Source organism: Nesoenas mayeri, assembly GCF_963082525.1.
Source record: "Nesoenas mayeri genome assembly, chromosome: 4".
Classification (NCBI taxonomy): Eukaryota; Metazoa; Chordata; class Aves; order Columbiformes; family Columbidae; genus Nesoenas; species Nesoenas mayeri.
The window spans coordinates 13,098,912-13,120,152 of record NC_137540.1 but is presented as its reverse complement, the minus strand read 5'-3'; positions in this window follow the sequence as shown (position 1 = coordinate 13,120,152).

Below are 21,241 nucleotides of genomic sequence, written 5' to 3'. Positions count from 1 at the left end.
TGGAGGAGGAATGGTTTTTATTTGCACAGGTTGTTACAGCACAGTGCTTCTCAGGAGCCAGCTTGGGTCTGGCTGCAGCTGACCACAAATGACCTGTGTCTGCACTTGCCTGGGGAGAGCTGGAAGCTGGGGACAGAGGGAGAGAAACCCTGCATGACCAGAGGGAAGGGCAGCTTCTAGACTTTGCCTGCTCTCTGACAATGCTGTAAAGGCAGTCTGCTAGCCATACCATTTCAATGAGGGCTGAAAACCTTGAAAAGGGGGGAGTTAAAAAACAACTAGTTTTATAGTGTCTCTTTCAATTTGCAGACTGCACAGGTAACATCTTGGTTTAAAATTTCGAAGTAAATAGCACTACTGAGTAGACTAACTTCCAGATCCAACCATCATCATGCAAGCTTTTCTTAGCAGCTTATTCCAAGCTGTGTCCATTACTCTTCCCTCTCTTCCCATTACAGCTTCCTCTTAGCAGGTTAAAGAGTAGCCTCAGTGTTTGTGTTTTTTGCAGATCTGCGAAGTAAATAAACAGTGGTAGGCTAAGTTCAATTTCACCTCTAACAGCAGTATATCAGAGTTTAGGATTGACAGGTTTCTGGTAAGCATTTGAATGGTAACAATTTATGTTTTTCCTGCTAGTAAGTACCCATTAGAAAGCTGTAATTGTTTCTTTGGGAAGTGGTGCTATGAGTCTTAAACCTGTACGTGTGTGTTGGTGCAGAGGAGAGAGCAAAGCTAACTGATACCATGTCTTGTGTGCAGCAATGTATGAGTTTCTCAAAGGAAAGCCACATCTCAGTGAAAGGCCTTGGATCAGCAATTAAATGCCTGCAAAAGGGGTGGGGGCAGAGAGGGGACAGGGAGATGCTGAAACTGCAGAACATCTTTTACTGTCTGTAATTTATAAAAGTTCAAAGCTTTCTTTCATGAAAAGAGATGGCCAGCCACCATGCCTCCTAGATCTGACAAATGCATAATGAGGCTCAAAAGACACAAAACTACTATATGACTTCAAACAAAAAAAAAAAAAAAAATCAGATCAAGAAACAGAGAATGGGGAGAGATTTGCAGTAGCAATAAAGTGAGCTTATGAGGATACTCATAACTGGAAGGGGCATATTTCAAATGGACGATGGCAGGGTACTACACTGTAGTGTCCAATTTATTCGTTGCAAGTACTGTATAAGAAGTTGCTGAGACAAACATCTTTGTAAGAATCAAAGAGCACCTGCTAAGCTGAAGGTACTTGTACATCATATGGAGACCTTCTGCCAAGGCAGGTGAGAAGAAAAGCTCATAGTAAAGCAAAATTTGTTTCATAAGATTCCCCATGAGGATCAAGAAGAAATCCAGCCCCTCTATTTAGAGCCTTGTATAGCCATTTGTATGCTCTACATAAAACAGAATCTGCTGACAGATGGATCAAGAGAAATGGAATATATTATAGCAGTGAATGAACTCACAGGCTAAGTATTGGATTTGATCTGATGAATGCAAGATCAGCTTTTAATGCAGATGAGAATACTCATTATACTGTGATTACCATTCTTCAGTATTTCAACATACGTATATCTGCACCCAGCTCAGGTCTGAAATAAATAATGAAGGTTTGATGGGTTTTCAGGTCTTCTGCAAGGAGTGTCCATGTTTTATTTTTCAGGGGAGTCATCAGAGTCCTTCTACAAAGGGAGGAAAAAAAAATCAAGACATAAATGCCTTTATTCAGTTCAAGGCCATTCGCTTTCTTCGATTCTTATTAAGCTTTTTTTGAACTAATGTTTTCTTCCCCCCCGCCCTGCTCCAGCAGTGAAGCACTCCAAATGTATTCTGGTGTTTGTATGTTAATGGATGCAGTTTATGTTGGAAATTGCTTCACTATCAATTATGAGAGCCGACTTGAGCAAGAAGACAAAGGAATTGAATACCAAATAACTGTGTGGCTAGGAAGGTGGAGAAGGCAGAGAGTGGGTGGGTGCAGCCTTTGAAAGGCAGTGAGCATTTAGATAAGCACATCAGAAGAGTTTTGTCTTTACGTTATTGAATGAGTCAGATTGTGTTTGGAGAGCACCAAGCTGTCCTGAGCTACCCCCGTGTTCTGGGTGCCCCCTCCCTTGGTGGCAGGAGGATGCTGAACTCTGACAGATGCAGGTGCTGCTGAGCTAGGCACTTCAAACCCCCTACACATGCTGGCTCCCCTGTCCTGCTTTGAGGGGTGACAGTGACTCTAGCTGACATTAGCACCCTTGATGACATTAGAGTGAGTGGGGTTTTCTTCCCTCTATAGGAAAACCACTTGGGCCTTGCTTCAGTAATTTATTTATTCGTGCCCTCCAAAGATATTGCTTAACTCAGTCAGATTCTCATGCCTAGAGATTGGTAGGTCTGGCACAGATTGTCTTGACCTTGTGCAAAAAGCAGCACACGTTGGTAGCGTGGGTGCCATATTTTAAATACACTGCATCATTGCAGTGACAGACGTATATGCTGATGTGTGTTGTTAAGTTGCTATGGTATCTGAAAGCCACAGGCCATTAGTCAGGTGACAGTTTGCGCCTAGATACCATTGTGATTGATGCTCTAATAAATACCTGAGAGCAAAGGGTGGGGGAGAGACTGAAAGAGGGATGGACTAATGGAAATGATCTTATCCCAACAGTTGCCAAATACCCCTTATGGCCATAAAAACTAACAAGACTAAGAAATTAATTTGTATTCAGCTGAGGATTCAGCACTATAAAAAAGAGGAACTAATAAAGTAGAAGCTCCTTATTTTTTATCTTAACATCAGTATGTTAAGCAGATGATAAAATCTAATACAGAAGGACAGACGCCATCCTTCTGCATATGCAATGCTTTCAGAATACAAAGGGGCAGTCTTCTTTGAGGCTTAAGGTGTTAGATTGGAACTTTGGGCTCAGCTTTTCCCTTCAGAGTTTTTATGTCACTGTGGTTGAGGTACTAAGAGTAAAAATGTCACTATTCACCATCATTAACCCAAGCAGTAGAAGACACTTAAGTTACTAAGGTAGAAGGAAAAAACAGTGTTTGTCTCTGTCATCTGATGTTAATTGTCACCAGGCACTCAAGATGTCAGGTACCAGCAATGCAAGGACAGGGTTTCTGCTGACTTCCTCTGTTGTGGTGTGCCCTTGCTGGAAGGAAAATGCTTGGAGTCCAAGATGATTTCACAACAGCTTTTTCTTAAAACACTATGATTTCTCTACTCCTATTTTCTCCTCAAGCCTGGGAAGGAAGACTTTTGAAATGGGTTTGCAAGAAAACAGTATGCTATTCCTCAGTGCACATGGTTAGTCTCAGGATGAAAATGGAGAATTTGGCCTGTCTTTCCCATATATAATGGTAGGGACTTGAGGCTGTCTGCTACAAGCACCGAAGTTGAATGTTGTGAATGCTTTGCTGCCAAACTCAAGAGAAATGAATGACTGAGGCCAGGGTTGTCTTTGGAAAGAAGTTTATTCTCCACTTTGCCCTTCTTGGACCACCTCTCCATGGGGCAGAGAAGATGTTTCTTATTCAACACAAAGTGCTCCTGGCAAAACTTGTCACTGATCGACAGAAGGCAGGTATCATTGACATGTCATGTTACAACAACTTTACATGTATCCAAGGTGACTGCTGATGCTGTTTATCAAAGAGAGAATAGTCACTGTTTTGGTGTATTTTCCAAAATATGCAGTGTTAGTGATGGTTTGCTTGCTGTCATGGAACAGCTGGGAATACCAGGAAGCCAAATAATCTGCCCCACTCTCGTCTTTGTGTGTTGTTACTAGACCTGTGTTCAAGTGATTTGATTTGTTTCAGATGTCATATGGAAGAGGAATGTGAAAGGGCTTATATTTCTAAAACTTTTATTTTACAATATATGAAATAGAGTAATACATAATTCATAACACTGCACTGGAACTTGTCTTTTAGCCATATATGTATATCCTGACTGATTTTTTTGAGTTGCTGCATATTTCTGTGAAAGTCATTGATGTTCTGTATTTTGTGGCAAGAGCCATTCATTAAGCTTTGTGGGGTTTTTTTCCTGATCAATTCTACACTAAACTAAATGAAGAAGCGTCATTCTCTAGCATGTCCACACACTACAGGCTCATTTATAAAATAGAGACATTTTTCATCTAGTTTAGGTAGATCAGCCAAAAGGAAGGGATCTGGTCACTGCACTACAGATTTATTTTTTTTTCCCCAGACAGATGTATTCTTTTTCTCTTTCTAATCTAATTTTCGCGTAGACTGTAGTCTAGGTGGTTTTAGCTGATCCTGAAGACATCTGCTTGAATTTGTCATCTGTATGTCACAATTGCTCTCAGCTTTGTCTCTGCTAGCTGTCTTAAGAGACAGATATTGTTCAGTTGCTGTCTCTGACTGCATCTTGGTCTTGTGCTTTTGCTCCTTCTGTGATAAATTGGCTGGATCAGATAGGCTTCCCTATGCAGTTAGTTACAGCAGACTTGCCTGCTTGATGCTCTGCTCCTGTGGGAGCACCCGTGTCCCACTGCTGGGGCTCTGTGCCCTTGCACACTGGTGCTGGCTCTACCTCCTGTTTCCAGTGTGGCAACACCTCACAGGCACCTCTTCCCATCCAGACCGACTGTCACCTTCTGGGTGATTACCATCCCTGCTAATTCTAGCTCCACATTGTTTATGCATTCTCAGAAGTTATGTATTTTTCTCCTTCAGTGCCCAATTTTCTTTCTTTGGGTAAGTTCTTTTCAGCAAAAACCTTCCCTCAGTTTAACTGTATTTCTCCAGGTGCCTTCAGATAATCTGTGTTTCAGATTAGTAGTGTTAGAAGCTGTATTCTACTGTGTCCAGGTAGCTTGTGCCAATTTTTAAAATGGAATATGTCTATCTCATCTTTGGCCAAGGTCAGTATTTCATGACTCTTGAGTAGACTGTAATTTAGATCCTACTGCAGATCACCTAGAACTTTCTAATCTGAAACTGGCTGCATGCAAAAGGGTCTTTGAGAGGAGCTTTGAGCATGGAGCCTAGGGGGATAGAGTGCTAATCCTTCCACAAACAAGACAACTGTGTATAATATTCTGTAATTAGTTAGCATTACTAGTCATAAAAACAGTTGGTAGAGGGCTCGCATCTTCTGTGATAGACATGCACATGCTTCTACTCCTACAAAGAGGAAAGACAGAGAGCCAGTTCAAAAGCAGCTTTCCAATAACTTTCATTAGAAATTGTGCTATTGCTTTTCTTTGAGCCTGGTCATGGAGGTCTGCACTTTCTCTAGCACGTGTTTGCTTGAGGAGAGCAGAGGATCTGTGAAGAATATCTATCACAGGTGTTTTGTCTCTTGACTCAGTGCCCTGGGCAAGGACTGCAGCTGTTGTTCTCCTTCATGCCCAAATTTCATGGAAGCCATTATTGTGTGTTTTATTTTGAAGCATCTGTTTCGTTTGTGGTGTGGTGGGTTTTTTGGGGTTGTTGGTTGGTTGGTTGGAGGTTTTTGGGTTCTTTTTTTGTTTTCTTTCCTGATTATGACTGAGCATTGGGTGCCCAAGACTGGCAGATTCCCTTCAAAGGAGAAACCACTTAGTTAATCCCCTCAGAAGTCAGGTTGATATGGTGCCTACTGTGGGGTTTTTTTGTTTTGTTTTTCTTCTTTCATTTGTACACAAATGTCCTTTGGTAAGTCCTGCATTGCTCTTCACGGAAGGCCACAAGGTTTTGCACGCTACACATGCCCCAAAGCCGAAGCAAATGCTGTAAACAGGCACCAACAATGTCTGAAGGCTCAGGGAATAAATGGGATACCTGTGCTTGCTGTGGCTGTGTCTAGGCCAGGCAAGAGATATTCAAGGGACCTATGTTGTGGATGTGGAGCAGGTGGGGTACCCACACTGGGAAAGTCCTCAGGCTCAGGTTCACATTAACATACATACAGCCAAAATAGTCTATTTTCCAGGCTGAGATTCCTGGAAAAACTTACAGGAGGATTCTTTATTGTGAAATGTGAAATTTTGGAATCTTCATTCTACTGCATAAAATCCAGAGGAGGATAAATGGTGAAGCAACTGTATCTTAATTTGGATTTTAATTTCAGCTGAATATTGGCTTGGTTCCTCACAGACTTGCCAGAAAAATTGCTGAGTAATTTTTTGTTTATCTCAAAAGGACCAGCCAAGCCCACACTGAACTTTCCTCATGTAAGGGAAAAACGCTGCTGATCAAAGGGCAAATTTGAATATGATTTTTCTTCTTACGGTTGAGTGGCACTAATCGTGTAGACTATAGTTATGGGTAAAATAAAAAATGTATAGACCTAAGTTTGTTCTTAGTAGATAATTTGCATTAAATTGTAAAATTATCATACGGGTTTCACTTTGCTTTCTGGTGACTACATGTCAGTATGAAATAGCACCGTGGCAGGAGGAGTTGGCCACAAAGGAGACTACTACAAGGAGTCTCCCAAATCAGTTTTACTTTGCCTCCTTAGCCAAAAAAATTTCATGTTCTCTACATGCCCTGCCAGAGGCTGGTGAATTGGAGAACCCATATGCAAACTGAGATGATTTCAAGCTTTGTACTAGATGAAGACCCTGTATTTAGGCAGTGTTATGAACTTCCACAGAGCACCCACTATTCCTCCTTGAGTTTCTACTAATTTTCCTTTCCTGTGTGTACTAAATCTGGTTTTACATCTGTAACTACGTGTAGCTGTGCTGAATGAACTGGTGTGATTTGTACATTGCTAGGCAATGGCTTTGTGTCCCTGAATTTCAACAACAATCAGTGGGATTTGTAGACTATAAACATGGAAATGTTTATGGAAATATCCATACATGGAATGGACAGAAAACATGAACTATCAATATTTTTGTTGTGGCAGTTGGAGAAATAGTTCACTTTTTCTCAGCCTTGCAGCAGTCTGGGATTTTCCATGCATATAATCCATTATCAAGGTTATTGATGCAATCAGCTTAATCAGGTAACAAGTGTTATAGAATAAATTAATATGTCATGAACTGCTATAATTTTAAGTAACTTGTTGCTTATTTTGTATCTGTTGGCCTCTAAGATACTGTCAGTTTTTAAAGGTTGTAAGGAGCTTCAGCTTATATATTTCAGCTCTAAAAATGCATTCCCGGAGCCATTTCCGTGACTAGGAACTAAAGCAGTAGATATGCAATTGCTTTTTTTTTTTTCTGTGCTTGTTAATTGCACCCTGTTGCAATTGTACTATAACTTTGCTCTGTTTAGGGTAGTACAGACTAAGGGACTTGTTAGCTCTAGATTTGAGTTCCTCCAAAGACAGAATGCTCAAGTTGGCACTGCCACCTGTTTTAAAACTGAAATCCACCAGTAGCCAATACAGAATAAGGTGGCCTAAACAAAGATTAAATGCATGTTTGTTCTTCAGCTTGTCCTACAAATTGGGTAAGCTTGTGCAGATTGAGGGGAAACAAATGTGCTTTCTGTTGTTTTGTGTGCCTAGTGCTGTTTTACAGCTCAGAAAAGATAGCTTAATTGAGAATGTCTGTGCATGGCATTCCCCATGTTTAGCATTTTGCCAGCTTGCAGGAAAGGACTATAGTTTCTTGCCAGATCAAGCATCATAGCAGAATATCAGCTTCTCCAAACATGAACTGTATCATGTTTTCTTGGCCTCCACAGTTGAAAAAAAAAAAGTGTATACTCCCTGGCATTTTGACTGTTGCTGTCACAATTGCTTTGCTTATGAGGACTGGCTTTTACAAGGTCTAGGTGGTGAGTTGTATTCTCTGTAATGAGCAAGACTGTAAAATCCTTGCCAACCACAAGTACTGTCAGCAATGCCTGTGATCCACAGGCTCTACACATGATGTGTGTCTCATGTTGTCATAATCACAGCAGACTTTCTATGGCAGTCTAAATTACCCTGGTGCACTGGACACTGAAGCGGATGAGCTGGGCTTGTGTGACTCATTTTGGCAACTGAGGTGTGGAAGAGGTAACTGTCAGAAATATCACAACGAATCTTGTGGTGGGAACAAACAGCATCTTCAGTCAGCATGGGTACATCTGGTAGCATGCTTCTAGAAGGAAAAGGCTATCTACCAAAATTAAACACATTTTTAAAGTCTTTATTTTATAGCAAGTAATAGCTTTTCAGTGGTAGGAAGGAATCTGTACCCTGTTGATGCTGGTGAGAGAAAAACTAAACAACCAACTACAATTTGCAAGCCACGCTTTGCTACCATGGTGTCATCTCCTGTCAAGGCATTACGCAGGCTGGGGACCTCATTGTGCTGTTCTGCTTCTGTCCCATCACCAGGTAGACTTGCTGGTGACCTAGGCTGTGGGACTCCTGATAAAACACCACTCATTGAGGTTACTTACACACAGCACCAGTGTGCTCTGGACCTTGTTCTTCAAGGTGATTTAAACAGCTGTGAACTGCAAGTGTGATTGATTGCGTATGGCTGTGCACTAGCATATGAAGAGGCATGCTCGACTAGGCACTTTGGGATGCTATAGGTAAGGTGTTTGGGCTGGTTTTTCACCCTCATGCGGCTGGTAGGTCTGTCTTTGTTCTGTTTACTTACATAGGATATTCCAACTCTGTAGATAAAACTGCAGGAAACAGCCGCTGAAACCAATGGATCATTTGCAGAGTATGATGCAGAATAAAGCAACAGAGTGTTATAATGTATTTCATGCCAGGTTTTTGCCACCAGTATGTATGTTGAACACCCCTGTATTCCATTAATGGACTTACTGGGGTTGATGGATATGCCTAAAACTTGAGTTTTGATGTATTCCTAGGCTGCATTCCAGCCCTTTTAGGCTGCGTCCTCAACATGGGCTGGCTGTCTTTTTGCCTTCCTGCTGGAGTATATCTGTCTTGCAGCCTGGAAATATCCCCTGCTGAGAATGGTCTTGAAGGGCTGTTGCTGGCATGGGTAAATATGACAGAAAAAAAGCCTTTTTATTTTTGTATACTCCATTCCTCAAAGCCTAAAGTTTGAATCTGCAATTTCAACCCAGCTGGCTTTCATGCTTTTCTATAAGATAGCTTTGCCAAAATACCAACAATAGTCTCAACTGTTTGTTGGTTTGGCACAGCTGTGTTCACAGCGGTCTCTGCAAAACAACTGCAATATTTAGAAAAATGCACAAGAAACTCAAGACCGTTAATTGTTAAATATTTTTGTACAAGGCATGACATTGAAAAGATTTTGCCCTGCTTTTCTGTTTAGCAACTGTGGGAATTTCCAGTCTTAAGTGACAGTTTCTCTTATTGCTCTGTTAAAAATCATTTCATAAGTCAGCAGAAACAGTCAAAAATCTTATTTTAGTAGTTTTAACAATAGCAAAATGCTTTTGGTCAGTCTTATAGTTTCATAAAAACTACAAAGGACTGTTTCTTATTGCAAAACTGCTTGTTCATTCAAGTGGAAAGCAGCCTGGTTCTGTTTAGCCGAACTGGACTTGCATCTAAAGGGAAAAAGAACAAATCACACATAGTGGGGGTCCTCACACCCAGCCAAAATATGTTTGCGTTTGCCCCCAATACTTCCTCTTCTTGACCCTATTGTTGTCCTCCTGGAAGCCCCAGGCCTCTCATCTGGGAATTGTTTGAATTGTATCCCTAGTCATTTCAGCCTCATTGAAACAAAGCGCAGATTGATCTCTTCCAAGCTTGGGGGGCTCTGAGCTCTCTCTTCCAAAGTGTTTGTAGAGCACCTCGCAAGCTGGAGCCTCAGGAAGCCCTGCAACACTGCTGCTTATGTACAGAGACATCAAAGGCAGGAGTGAAACGAATATCTAGATAGGCACTGAAGGAAGTCCTGCTGTGACCACTGGCCTCTGGAAGGTTTTCAGCCTCCAGAAGGAAGGGATGGTGCTTATAAAGGTGTGAGATTACTGCCTGCCCTGCTTTGTGCTGTTTGTCTTGGATCTAGCATGTTTTTCAGTGAGGCTTCAGCAAGTGATAAGATACATTCATTTTAAATTTAGCTGCAGTCGGTACTAGGTCTTATTTTTCAATATATTACCACAATGTCCACAGCCAATAGACTAATCTGTTATGTGGCAATCTAACAGTTGCTCCAGTTTTATTTCAGTTGACTGGTTCTCTCTATGCTGAGTGAAGCCATGCTGGATTACTCCTGCCAAGTGAGATGCTGCACTACATTGGGATGATTTCTCATCTTGAAGGTTCTTTTCACTATATACCGTGTTTCCACTCTGTTCTTCAAGTAGTCATCTTGCTTTTGACAGCCTCTTTAGTCTTTTGGCTACTGATGCCAAGCTATGCTGAGTGTCCTCTCCCATGCAAATAGGGGAAATGTCATTATTTTCCTAGGCACAGCGCAGTCTGGCTAATTAGGCCTAATCCATAGACTAGAGGATGACTGTTAATTGGTCATTTCTCATCAGTGTCTGCCAGGGGAGGACTCAGTAATGGTATGAGCTATAATCAGGCTCTTATCCTGGGTTTGGGGTTTTCTCCTGTAACCACTACAACAGACTGGAACAGAATGACAAGTTATTTCAAAGATAAATATTTTAAACACACAGAAAGGTCAGTTGAAGGAATTTGAACTGCAAGCTACCACTTCAGGGAATAGAGAGAAAATTACCTCCTTTGCTATGGAGACTGTGCTGAAATATTGCCAAGCCTTGAAATATTCAGATGATTGGTCAGCTGCCAAAAACTTATTATTTATGAAATGCCTAGTATATACAAGCTTATAGAGCTATTACAGGTCTTAATGAACTACAATAGAGAATTTTGCTTCACAAAAGGCAGAGGAAGCGGCTTGTCCTACCAGATCCTTTGTTTTAGTTCAGTTCTGTAAACATGGGTCTAGAGAATCAAGTGCCTTTACTTGGTTTGAATGACTGGCAAACTTGTGGTGTTCATGTGCACAGAAAGGTATTTATCTGCCACGCAGGAAAGCTGTCTGCCACATAACTAATTAGACCACTTAATTAGGTTTTGCCTGGGCTCCCATGCAACTGGAGCCATCCTTATTTAAGGCCATTCTTTGCTCAATTTTGGATCTGTGATTAGTGTAGCCCCTGGTTCCTGTCAGTTCCCAACCCCAGATCTGCTGTTTTTGCAGTCTTTGTTGGATGTGCAGAGCACTTGATTAGATGGAGAAGCATGCCCTGCTGCTCTGTCTCTCACTTCTGGTTCATTCAGCTAAGTAGCTTACTGCTTTACTAGTAATTGCAAAGCAGGCACTGCTAATAAGCTACTTGCTTTCCAGAAACCAGGCTCTGCTCCAAGTGTTACCATTCACGTACTTTGTCATCACCAGAGCTAAAAGGCTGCTTTTATCGCTGATATTTCAGACACCTTTGATTTGTTTCTCTTGAAGCATTCAGAACTTAACCTTGTCTTTTTCGGCATGAAGTTATGAAAACTGCAGGTTACCCCCTAGTCAGACGTTCAAACCATTCAAGCCTCACTATGGAAAGTCCCTGTCTGAATTTCTGTCATTTTTCTGGACACTGAGCTAATTCTGAAAAGAGAAGCAGCCAGAAAGCTGTCTGACATCTCTAGTTGGAGACCTGAAGGTTTTTCTGAGAGAAAGACCAAATGGCAGGTTGAGTCTTCCAGGGGCCGAAGGTTAGTTTTACCAAAACACATCAGATGGGGCACAGTTTTTTCTTCCTCTTTCTTTGAGAAAACAGTCAGGACTCTTCAGTTTCTCATACCTTTGATATACATCACTATAATTTCTCATTTCACAAGAATTAAATGTTGTTCTTGGCATGCCGCATGAATTTGTCTGCAAGGCTCCTAGCAAAATCAAGTATGAAACAATGCTACTCTTCATGTAACTTAATAGTTTCTAGGATAATCCTTGCCAAAAGGTTGGAAAAGAAATATTAAAAAAAAAAAAAATTAATAAGAATTTATTGAACTGTGTAAGAAGGGAAAAAATACCTTCAGAATGAGATTATAACAGAATGTGCACAAGATGGTTTCACCAAAAGAACATCAATTTGTAAGCATCAAATTAATAGAAAAAACTTGGCTTGATGAAAATGCTGTGAAAATACTTCAGTGAACTTTGCCGTGAGCCTTGTGTGTTGTACGTTTACTGTGTAATGTCCATTTTAATGATATGTCAGAGGCTAAAATCTAGTTTATTATATAATTTTATATATATAGTGCTAACGTATCACTGACTCTACCAATGAAGCAATTGGCTACTCTGGCTTCTAGTAGTGAAAATACTGTGCAGGAGTGCAATTCCAGTTTCTTAAGTAGGGATGATTTTTGCATTTGCTAACTGTCCTGAATAATACTTGTCAAAAATTATTCAGAATAGGTCTTAAACCTTTAGGACTTCAGCCTAGGCTGTCATCACAGCTTTCTGAATTTGTATGGTAAAGCTACAGCAGATGTCCCTCTGACATACAAAAGGGTTAGCATTGTGCCTTTATTTTTTTTTTTTTTTGGCTATTTCTTCAACACTTCTCCTCTGAAGGTAGCAACTTAGACTGTTTTGAAGGCTCTACTTTCACAGCTGCCTGGCCTGATGCTAATTTTGGATCAGAACAGCCCGAGGCGCCAGTGCCGTCGTGTCCCCCCCCTGCCGGGCTGGGGCTGTGCGGGGACATTAGCCGGGCTCCAGCTGACCCCTAGTGGTGGCTACAGCCGGAGACAGCCCGGGGAGGGGTGGGTGCCCGGGGGCACTCGGAGCCGGGAGGGGTTTTGGGGGTGGTGGTTCTTGCCGCCGGCAAAGGAGCTGCCTGGAGATGACCTGGGTCCCAAGCTGAGCTGCGGGTTTGGGTGCGAAGCAGCCCCAGTAAAGGCGGTTCTTCATCCTCCTGATTTGCCCCTTCCTTGCTTACACAAAGAGCCTCTGTGGTTTCAAGGGAAACCAGACTTTTTTGGGAGATGCACTCAGGGGCCAGGAAGAAAAGAAATGAAGTGTGGAGGGGAGTAATCCCGCTTCTGCAACTTTTTTTCTTTGGCAGATATAGTTCAATAAATACCCTCTAGCAGACCTTTGAAACACAACTTTTTTTCTTTTTAATCTTCAAGATAATTACTCCCTGTTCTAAAAATCTCTGTTTCTGAGGATATGTCTATTTAAAGTCATGCTGCCAAGAGGAAAAAGCTAATTCAAAACCTTTTAATGTAACTCCAGTTGATAGGCTTGTGTGAAAATTATGTAGCCACAAAAAAGCAATGTAAAGTATCTGTGTGCGATGTTGATACTTTGGGCTGGTACTGTCCTGGGAAGGTATAAGATGGCTGTGAAGCCAAATTTCAGATCCAAGCAAAACTGAAAAATCAGAACTTCTCTCTGGCATCTGGGCAGTGCTATGAAGTCAGCTGTATTTAATTGCACACTGTAGTTATCTGTAACCGGGACAACCATCCACAACAATAATAAATGCTTCCATTTAGGGCTTCTGGAGCAAATTAAGCCTCTGTGTTAAAGTTATAGGGTAAGACCTTTGACGGTGGGGGGGTGGGGAAAGTCAGTTCTCAAAATCTGTGGAGAAAGCAGCCACCTTCTGTCATTGGGGAGAGATGGTAGAAAGCTCACATTTCTCATTTGAGGAGATTAGTTTGTTCTGCCACACACACACACAGGGCTCCTGAGGACTTCAACTGGAGTTACCTGCACATAAAAGAGGGTGACTAATGTGGCAAAGGATTTAAATATTTAAGTCTCTTTAACGTAATCACCATTAATTTTTATGGATTAAGGAATTCTCAGTGTTAATGCAGCCACAGAGGCTTTTGAACTTCTGTTTTGCTAATTGGTGGATAGAAAATAATTCCTTTTGTATGTCCAGATAACTGTGGACTGTTAGCAAATTAAGGAATTAAAGTAAAATCTCTGCTTAAGGCATTATTTACTGGTGTCCCTTGATAAAAGTGTAGTAAGCATTGAAGAATTAGGAAAGAAAAAGAAAACAAAACAAAACAAACCTCAAAATGTTTGATAGTCATTAAATGTGAACATTATCAACCCATCTAAGCAAACAACATGGAAAGGGATGTTGTCAGTGATGAACCTGCACTCTGTCCTGAAAATAATAATTGTTTAGAGCAGTCAATCAAAAGGATGCAAAGAATAAAAGAAAAATTCATTGAGGTTACAGTCCTATAGCAACAGAAGAAAACACTGAAGAAAACAGAGTTAAAGGATGGCCTGACAAGTGCTTCAAGAAGCCATTTTAGGATTTGCCTCATCTGGAAGATTCTCCTGGCCAAAAACTCCTGTTCATGTTGCACAAAATGATGCAAAATGGTGTGCAGAGTATAGGGAGGGCTACTCTGGGGCAGCTGCCGTCCTAGGGGAAAATGGAAAACACTACATACATACATACGCATATATATATATATGTTCCTAGAAGCAATGTCCTGCTGGTTGGGAGTTCCTCTATTTCTTGAAGTGCTGGTATTTAGGGAGCAAAAAAAGAGGCTGGCCTTGCACATCCACACTGCAATCAGAGATATGAGCAATGCAGTACACAGACCTTTACACTTTATTGTGCCTTGAGCCCAGCCTGTTATGGAAAAGCTTCAAATACTGTGTTTAAAGGGAAACATGATGTTGCTTAATAACATCTGGGGGGAGTGCAAGCAGTGGAAATGTTCACAGGCCCCTCTCCATCCTGTATAATTCAATTAAGTTCTTAGATGGTGAATTAGGAAATAATGTCTGAATTTACTCTGCCCTATCATTGCTGTGTTATTTGCTGTTGCTGCTGCCAACAGCAGCATGAAACAAATGCTGAACCAGCAGCTGGCAATCTCTCAAATACATATGTTTTTATCTGTTTAAAAATAGTGACTGGGAATTAATGCTTTCCAGGATCAGAAAGGTCCTCTTTCTGGGGTTTGTTTAAGATAGTACATTTTTGTTGTAACCACACATTCTTGTGCTTTTTTGCCTCTCCAGTTAGATCCTTCTGGCCCATGTGTCTTGTTTACTGAAGCAAATTTCATAGATGACTTAGGGAAACATTTGTGTCCTACTTTTTAATGCATTCATTTGGGATGAAATCCATTCCTGCCCAGAAATTCTGTGGGCTAATTGATGCTTAAAGCTCTCCTTAATAGGAAATCCAGCCATGCACTGGCATTGAGTCAACCCTTTCTGCTGCATAGTATTGACCATTCTGTCCAGTCCAGGGTTATGGCTGCATGGATTCTGCTGTCCCTTCCTTCTAAATAGTACATTATTGTTGTTGTTGTGATGTTTCTGCCTGTCTATGCAACTACTGAAACTGTGGTTTTCTGGATGTCAAAAGTCAAAATCTCATTAATTCATTAAATGATTGTAAATATGCATAACAAATATTCCTATTGGTTTTCCTCTGGTACCTAGAGAATGTAAGGCGCAGGGATAATCAAGTTCAGTACAACAAATGCAAACAAATTGGAGACCTATCTGAAGTTATTCATGACAGACTGGACCCAGGAACTAGACATGTTTCGCAGTTGCATGTGGATTATTAACACTATTATGAATTTAATTTAGCTTTTTTTTTTTCATCCGCTTTTCTGTAATGAAGAACTGTGATTTAAACTTTCTTTTAATTTTATGGCATAGGCTGCTGTGTGGAAATAAGCAAAATAACAATGTGGTTTGAATTAACCTATTAAGCAATGGCACAATTCACTACCACAAATAAACATATACACCAGGGATGTTTCCTCTGTCTACTCTCAGCACCTACATACACCAACACCCTTTTCCATTTCTTTTGATGATGGGTTTTTAACACTTCAGCAAAACAAGGGAAACAACTAATCTATAAGAGCATGGGATATCTTAAACAAAAATGAAACAAAAAAAAAGAAAATCATGAAACACTTGTTATTTACCTCGATTGAATGACAATCATTAGTTGGGTAGAACATTTTATCAGGTATTTAATTTTGTTTGCGGGTGTTGCAGTTACAAGCACTATGCTGCTGGATTTGCAATGGAAGCAGTAGATGAACACGGTCTCAGAGCAATTAACAGGATTTTGCTCACTTGATTGAAGCATCTCTGCTAGACGTAATGTGTGTGAAGTGTAGTCGTTCCTGTAACTCCAGTTGCAGCTGGGAACTTGTCAACAGCAGATGCTGGGTAGATGTGTAGGTCTGTTTTCTGGTAGATATTTGAGCCCATCCAGACCATTCCTCTTCTGCTTCTGACTGATCTCAGAGCCTACTGAAAGGCTTGTTCTTTAATCCTCGTGAGCCTAAGGCCCTGGAAGATGACCTTTGCTGGATTTAGCAGCCAGCAGTTCACAAGACTGTTCCCTCCAACTGTCCAAAGGGACTGAGGTGTCCCTGTCCTGCTGACTGCAGGGTGCAAGGGCTTCTCTGCTTCCCTGCACCCCATAGGTCAGAAGGTCCCCGCACCTCTATGGGATTATAGCTGTAGCAAAAGGGGCACAGTGTGGAGGGCAACCGGATTCCACTAAATTGCCAATGCTATGTCTACTTCCATTTCTGCAAGGGAATTGCCTATTTCTGATTTTTTGGGGGATAGGAAAAATTCTACTTAAAGGTTCCACAATAAATTCTGCTTGCCATGTTTTAAGAATTTTTTTCTATCTCTTTGTGAAATGGCTTTTCTTCATCTATTCCTAGAACTTATTTCAGAAATTCCCATGTAGTCAAGTCAATGCTCAAGCACTAAACAATTGCAATTACCAGGCATGTAGCTTTATTAATATTTAGAAAGGAGCTTTAATTTTGTCATAGTATTTTTTCAAGCACAACTCTGGCCAACAGTTCAACTCAAGTCAGCCAAAAAAGTTTAAAGAGGTTAGCAAATTGGTTTCCATTGTCTTTAACCTCAGAGTGGACAAAAAGCTAATACTGCATCAACAGCAAACTGGCACAATCTCCCTCCTAATGCAGTGCTCTTTCAGTGTGTCTCACCACTATTCAGTCTCAAATATTTTAAGATGAATATTTTCGATAGACTTTTTCCCCAAAATGTGGAATCTGAAAGACTATTATTGCTTATCCAAGCAACAATTGAGAACTTTCCCTAAACTCCTCTAAATAACATTGTAAATGAACCTCCAGGAAAACAATTTTTTACATTGAAAAGTGTGAATAACCTGAATGGAATTTGGAGAAAGGCCATGGGAATCATCAGGAAGGCTGGAAAGACTTATCAAGCCAGATTATTATGGTTTAGAGGAACGATAACCAAGGAAAGACATGACTGTTACACAGTGGAAGGAGATAAAGGCTGAGGAAATGGGCTGCTTATTGTGGGAGGCCTAAGTCAAGGAAACAATGATCTTGAGTTATAGTAGTGGTAGTAGTAGTACAAAGAAGGGTGAGGTGGAAATATCTGGGTACCCAGGAAAAGGAAAATTAGCATTATAATAGGGAGGGGGAAACAGATATTGGTCTTCAAGAGCTTTTCTCTGTAGAGGTGTTATGCATATTTTTTCCCTCCTTGAGGATTAAAATATGCAGTGTTTAAGAACAGAAGCAAAATGTGTATAAAATGAAACCTGCCCACATGAATGGATTCTGTAGAAAGAAATTAAATTCTCAGCAAGACTCAAATGTCTGTGCTTGTGTGGGTTTGACACAGTGGGAAGTCTGGTAGTGAGATCAAAATTCTTGAAGCTGTGCAAACATACAGGCAAAACTGAAAGCATATATCCAGTAACTGAAATTCTCTGAGGTTTTAGAACGGCTCCCAAAGGGAAGAAAAATATATAAGTAACTGAACTGGATTCACTGTGGGGAGCTTGCTTTTCATATTCCTCTTTCATGCCCTGGAGAAGCAATTTACAGCAACAACGTGCAATATCAAGACCTATGGGATAGAAACAGTCTGGCAAAACTTGTTTGATCCCATGTTTTAAAAATCCTAGGTATAGATAGCTGTAAGGAGGCGAAAACTGAGGTATCATTAGGGCAAGTAATACCTGAATGTATCTTCGTTGCTATAGAAAGATCTCATGTATGTGCCAGCACTTTTATAATTCTACAGAATTAAGAATCGTTGTTTAGGTGACACAGGTGTGCAAGTAGTCACACACATAGCTAATTAATCTGTTAAATAATTTATAGTGTGATCCATCTCTACAATAACTAACTTGCATAGATATTGTTTTCTCTTCAGAAAACAGGTCTATCTGTCCTGTCTTTAGAGTTTTTCCTAACACTGACTTATTTTCCCAAAGAAAGATTCTGCGGTCTCTATACCAAGAGGTCATTATCTCTTAACCTTCTGTTCCAACAAGTATTTCTGTTCCCAACATGTGGCAATCCCCCACAGGTTGACCCCTGTGGGCAGCACTGCAGCCAAACGCTTGTTACACGAATGGGTTTAACTCTGCAAGCAGTTGTAGGCATACAGTATTTCTGTGAATCCTGCCTGTTTGCTCAAATATAGGTTTGAAAGTTCATCTTTTTAGCGATTCAGAATTTTAGAGCTGACTAAGCAAATCAATTCTTGGCAGTGAGAGTGTGATAGGAGTCGTCCATATAAAAACTCAGATGGAAGCTTAATTATCTGTAAGATTAGAGTCACCAAAGAGAAAACCGTGTTGAGGTCATTTCCACAGCTTCACTACAAAGATGACCCTGGGACCAACAGAGTGGCTTAAGTTGTTTGCCAGTTCTTATTCAGTATAATACATGTGGGATTGAATATTACAGCTTCACTTGGTACAATAATACCTGGGGATGAAGATGAATTAAGGATGTATGTCTGGCATTTTCGTTTATTGACTGTTCTTTCCAGGAGTTACAGCTCAACCGCAAAAGCCTCGCTTGTATCTGAAACTTGGCAAATGAATTCTGAATCGCACGGAAATTAGTTAATGTAAACTCCTAAGACTAGAATTATTTGGCAGTTTCTAGCCCTCTGGCCATCCACTAAATAATTACATAAACAAAACCCAAAACACAGCAGTTCCAGCTGTTCATTTGTACTCAGTTGGGGGGGAAAGGATTTGCTATTTCAAATGAAATTAGAGGAAATTTTCTCTTGAAAGTAGGAAGCGAGTTTACTGTAACTGCTCATTTTCATTCAAACAGAGCTTATTAGTGTTGGAACATTTGTTCCAGCAGGCTGTAGCTGCAGCAGCACAGGTTCAAATGCAGTTAAGCCTGTAGTTCTGGATCCAGACTGTGATCAGAGCAGCACAGAACCATTCCCAAAGCAGGGCTGAACTTGGCTGTGTGTGTCACTGCAGCCCTGACACACACCCAGGAGTATGAACCAGCCCCACCACTGCACTGCCATGTTGTGATTTGCGGTGGAAAGGGTCAGGCATGCAGAAGTGTTATCTTACAGTGCAGTTGAAGGGAGTGAGGGTATCACGCCACAGTTGTCTGAGCTTTTTGTCACCAAAATGAATCACAAGGTTGTCTTCTGCATTTTGTTGCTGCAGTTAGTCATCATTTGTGCTCCAGCTGTGTCACCAAGATGTGATAAACCTAAACATGTAAACAAGCTACGCTAAATTTCGACCTCTAGAGTGTTTTTCTAGTTCTTGGCACTTTTGTTAACACCTTTTCTACCATCCACTTCTTTTCTACCATCCACTCCAGGGAGCTGGTGGATATGAGGCTTTTTGTAAGATAAGTGCCCAGCCTGCAGTTTAAAGATTTACATGACATTTAAATATCAAAAATACCTGAATATCTTTCTGCTAATGTAAGCAGCTTGTTGCATTGTAGCTTTTAAAATGTGCTTTTCTGTGAACAGCTAGACAAGAACTGTCCTCATTAATTTGCAAGATCCCGATCCCCTGTTTAATGGTGTCTGCATCTGAGTCAAAGCCAACTGCTCTACAATCAAATCCTTGAAAAGCAAAAAAAGCTATTATTCAGCTATGACTTGAGAACCAGAGAACAGACTAAAAGCAATTTCTTTGTAGCTTTAATGCAGAAGGAATGTACTTTTCATGAAGCTTTGTAAATACAAATGACTTCTCTATTGCTGCAATATTAAAATTTAGGGCTTTTTCAGTACAAAGAATAGCCTTTTGTTTTAAGTACTCGTTTAACATCCCATGAGACAAGTCTTTGGAATGATGGCAGAGGAGAGTGAGTATAGTGTTTTAGCAGGCAGTATCCAAGGGTTTGACTAGTGATGAAACAGTCAAAGTTATTTCTCCATAAAGTAACTATTGATGTTTGACTGATTCACTGTGCTGTAAATCTGAAGGCAGCTCTTCTTGCTGTTTTTAAAGACTATAGATTGCAAAATGCATGTGCTGCTAGTGTTGTCTGGATTCAAAATACTCATTTATTCTATAAAAGTGTGTATTGTAATAGGAAACTTTTAAGTTCTTCTTAAAATCTGTAAATAATTCATTAAAAAAAAATCTGTTACTACATATTTAAAAAGCTAAACTATTTGGGGACAGAAGAGATTAAAAAATAAAGAGGGAAGATATATAAAAAATTCAGAGTCTAAACACTCTTAAGATAATTCCTGGGCCTTCTAATTTTTAAACCAGCCAAAGGAACAGTGCTGCCGGTGCAGCAGGGGAGCCTGAAGGGACAGAGCTGAGCTGTGGGTGCCACCTAGTGGGGTCTGGTCACTGGGGACAGGGACAGGAGTCGTGTGTTTCGAGATGGTGCCTTGATTCTTTACACCTTGCACAGCTTCGAATTAGCTTATTTTTCACTTCAACTCTCCTAGTTGCAATCTGGATTTCTTTACACACACTGTAGTAGTAAAAGTCCACCACGTTTTGGATCACTGTTGTAGGCTGCTATAGTGCCTTGAGAAGGTGATGTTAAGTCATAAAATCTGTTTGGCAAGCATTTCACACAAACAGGTAAATCTTGCAATATAAAAAAGATCTCATTGTTCTCATTAAAGAAAATGGTCATAGGTCACAAGTGAAATACGGCATTTATTTATTTGGGGTCATTTTTCATGACACTATACCTTTTAAAAGGCCCATTCTTGAGAGAGTTTTTGCTAGAATTTAGTCGTATTTGAACTGGCTTATTTACCCTTCTCTTGGGAAGGCTCTCATAGGAGGCATGTTGGCAATTCTAGATCATTACATTACAAACTGAAAAGATAGGGCCAAGAGGTATGTGCATGTCAAAAAATCCTTGCTAATGGTGTGTCCATCACTCCCAGCCCAAAGATGTGTGTGTGACACTCTCCTACTGGGAGCAAGGAAAGAAGTAACAGAAGGGACATGTGTGATTTGCAAAGAATGCTAGCATTTGCTACCATTTTGATCAAAAAATATTATCCAAGGTGACTCCTGGCTGAGCCACTTCTGCTTCTGTGGT